General features: G+C 37.4%; 1 non-coding gene across 1 annotated transcript; it reads right to left on the reverse strand.

Moving 5' to 3' along the window:
* Positions 1–1,896: 1,896 nt before the first annotated feature.
* Positions 1,897–2,054, reverse strand: LOC112617139. The gene has a single exon (XR_003117855.1). It is a non-coding gene; the product is annotated as a U1 spliceosomal RNA (small nuclear RNA).
* Between the last annotated feature and the right edge of the window lie 2,063 nt (positions 2,055–4,117).

Here is a 4,117-nt window from a genome sequence, read left to right on the forward strand (position 1 = left end):
GCATTAAATTCTACTTTATCAATTATTATTGTTAGTTATTAAGAAGCTATCATTACGGCCGGGCGCAGTGACTTACGCCTGTAATCCCAGCACTTTGGGAGGCTGAGGCGGGCGGATCACGCGGTCAGGAGACGGAGACCATCCTGGCTAACACGGTGAAACTTCACCTCTACTAAAAATACAAAAAATTAGCCGGGCGAGGTGGCGGGCGCCTGTAGTCCCAGCTACTCGGGAGGCTGAGGCAGGAGAATGGCGGGAACCCGGGAGGCGGAGCTTGCAGTGAGCCGAGATGGCGCCACAGCACTCCAGCCTGGGCGACAGAGGGAGACTCCGTCTCAAAAAAAAAAAAAAAAAAGCGACCATTACATTGGTTTTTTATTTCATTTTATTTCTGAGAAGTGCCTCTCATTCTTATTGTTGCTTCCTTAAAGGTAAAGTGCCTTTTTTCTCCAGCTTAAGATTTTCTTTTTCTTCCTGAATTTCACTCAGTATTTTTCTCACTTGAAGTTTGTAGAAATTCTTGAATCTATAGGTTGGTATTTTTCTTTAGTTTTAGAAAGTGCTCAGCCATTTATACCTTCTTTTCTCCTCTCTCTTTTCTCCTTCTGAGACACAAGTTATACATGTTTCTTATCTATCTTGCACACTTCTCTCTCTCTTTCACCCTCCTATCTTTCTGTGCTTTATACTTTATACTGTATATGTTCTATTGAAATACTGTCTTCCTCTACAGATATGCCCACTCTTCTGTTTAAGCCATCTGTTTACTTATTAACTGTAGTTAGCGTATTTCTTAAGTGAAGGTTTTCCTTTTGATCTTTTTATAGATTTCAACTCTGTAGAAATTTTCAGTCCTGTCTTCTACTATTTTGAATATGTTAAGTTACTCTGTCTTCTAGCATCTCTTGGTAATCTTTCCTCATGGTATGCCTAGCAATTTTTTTCAGTCTATTTTTCTAAAGATAAGTACTCATTTCTAGTAGTTCCACAATACCATTCTTAATGTAAAACAAAACAATACTTCCTTAATGTAATGAAACATTGTTTAGTAAGTGCTGATAGACTGGCTGTTCTTTTGTATAAATAAATTATAAATGGAATATGAGTCTCCAGAGGAAGCTATCATTCCTTCAGAGAGGATATATTTGATCTCTGGGAGGCAGTTAGTTAGGGAATATTCTCCTTATTCCAATTATAGATTGAAGTGATTTAGGACTGGGTCTCAGTATTTGTGAAAGTTGTTTGTCTATTTTTGTTGTTGTTGTTGTTGTTGTTTACTTTTACTCTTAGCAGTACATACTCCCGGCAAGATCTCAACCTAAAGCCTGTAATGTTTACCTGAGCTTCTCCATGTTAGCAACTCCTGAGCTCCAGTTCTTGACTGCTCAGACCTGTGCTATGCTGAAGCTTCTGCACATACTCTGATTTTATTGGCTTTTGATGGCTGGGTGATGCCATTCAAGGCAAAGAGAACAATATGAGAAAAACGAAGGAGGCAATAAAAGCATGGAACATTGTGTATGGTCAGCATACCAGAGAAGTAGCAACAGATAAGGAAATTAATTTAGGTAGATTAAATTTCCAAAGTGTCTTGAACGCCACAATAAAAATTGGGGATTTATTTTACTGGAGGAAAGCCAGAGCTCTTAGTGAAGTGGATTGCTCTGGTTACTGTTTATAACTCTTCCTATGGGCTAGTGTCCTAGTACTTTTGGCCAAATTCTTTTCCCTTCCTTTTAAAGGACTCAGTTAGTTCAGTTTGGGGTGAAGGCCATAGTGCTGTCAGGAAAATTTCTTTTGGGATTTTGCCAGGATGGTAAGCAGATCCCCATGTTAGAAGGAGACTTTTTCCACATATATTCCTAAAGAGTTTCTGACTGATTCTTTTTTTTTTTTCTAGCGTGAACACAGTCCCCAACTACAACAAATTATGCAGTCAAGTTTCCCACATTTGGGGAAATCGCAGGGGTCAGCACATCCGGAGTGCAATGGATAAACCTCACCCTGGGAAAACCACCTTCGTGATCATGGTATCTCCCCTGCCAGGTAAGTATCTGACTGATTCTTAGGGGAAAAAAAGTAAACCAAAAAAAAAAATCAATATTTCATTTCTAAAGATTAAGATGTGAAGTCCGTGATCCCCTTCGTAATTTCACTCTTGCCTATGATAGATAGGTTTTCAAACACATCTACTTATAAAATGCAATCATTATTCAGTAATATGAAAATGAACAAAAGCTACACATTCTTAAATGCAGCAATTGTTATTTCCATGACTTAATTATTTTGCATTTACTGTTTCTTCAAGGTTAGAGATTTTCTTTTTATCCTACAGACATTAGCAAGTTGTTTTCTATTATATTGATTTGATTAGAATCCTCAAAAAGTCATTTTAGCCTACTGGAAAATCTTTAAATGTAGACAGATACAAATGAATTTTAATTGTTTCTGAGAATATGTATTTGGGTAAAAGAGATATTTTTAAATTCCTCCAATACATACTTGAATTGAGATTTTCATTCATTGGCAGCAAAATACTTTGTTCCTCATCACATTAAAAACATATATCCTATTCATACTCTCCTTTAAAATGTTTTTTTAATGATTGGGTGGATTTCTGTATATCTTGGATGCTATAGAAGGCATTGAGACTCAAAACTGACCAGCTATTTTCCTTGGGCCAAAGTTAGGGGAATTGTGCCCTTATATACTTCAATCCTGTAGCTTCTGGTGACACGGATTATGAATTCTACCAACTTTTCTCTACCCTCAAACCTCCATGAGATTAACACAAAAAGTTTCTCTAAATACTAATATTTTCCATCCCTACCTTTTTGACCATGACAGTGATTAAATTACTGTCTTGAAAGGATTAATCCAGGAGCCATGAACAAAGGAAATGGGCAGGTCTATTGTAATGAAATGTAGTGAAATGGGAAAATCTATTGTAAGCATTTTGACATAGGCCTTTCAGAGACTGAAGTTTATGGATTAGAGCAAATGGGATGAATCAAAGACTTTCTAAAACAGCAGGCAGAACTCGTAGATTTTTATCTCTCAAAAGTTGATACAGCATAATCAGACATAAACTGCAGATGTCTCAGTATTAGGCACACATACCATGAGCCTGATGGCCCATCTCCTCATTTCCAGTAACTAGTGCGAGCCTAGCACAGAGTAGGATGCACAATAATTGCTTGATTAATTAATTTACAAATAATTTAAAGTGAATGACCACATTGTCACAATTATTTTAATTGGGAATTTCTAGTTTCAGGTTTAAGTGAAAATATTTACACAAAATCTTAAAACTCAGTCCTTTAGAAAAGCTATCAAAATGTTTTGCAATTTCTTTCAGAAATTAATGTAGACAGTATTGAATGTTGTGTAGCGATCATTGACAAAGTATGTCAGGACTTTTCTTTTTTTTTTTTTTTAATTTATTTATTATTATTATACTTTAAGTTGTAGGGTACATGTGCATAACGTGCAGGTTTGTTACATATGTCTACTTGTGCCATGTTGGTCTGCTGCACCCATCAACTCGTCATTTACATCAGGTATAACTCCCAATGCAATCCCTCCCCCCTCCCCCCTCCCCATGATAGGCCCCGGTGTGTGATGTTCCCCTTCCTGAGTCCAAGTGATCTCATTGTTCAGTTCCCACCTATGAGTGAGAACATGCGGTGTTTGGTTTTCTGTTCTTGTGATAGTTTGCTAAGAATGATGGTTTCCAGCTGCATCCATGTCCCTACAAAGCACGCAAACTCATCCTTTTTTATGGCTGCATAGTATTCCATGGTGTATATGTGCCACATTTTCTTAATCCAATCTGTCACTGATGGACATTTGGGTTGATTCCAAGTCTTTGCTATTGTGAATAGTGCTGCAATAAACATACGTGTGCATGTGTCTTTATAGCAGCATAATTTATAATCCTTTGGGTATATCCCCAGTAATGGGATGGCTGGGTCATATGGTACATCTAGTTCTAGATCCTTGAGGAATCGCCATACTGTTTTCCATAATGGTTGAACTAGTTTACAATCCCACCAACAGTGTAAAAGTGTTCCTATTTCTCCACATCCTCTCCAGCACCTGTTGTTTCCTGACTTTT

Source organism: Theropithecus gelada, unplaced genomic scaffold (genome assembly GCF_003255815.1).
Source record: "Theropithecus gelada isolate Dixy unplaced genomic scaffold, Tgel_1.0 HiC_scaffold_15883, whole genome shotgun sequence".
Classification (NCBI taxonomy): Eukaryota; Metazoa; Chordata; class Mammalia; order Primates; family Cercopithecidae; genus Theropithecus; species Theropithecus gelada.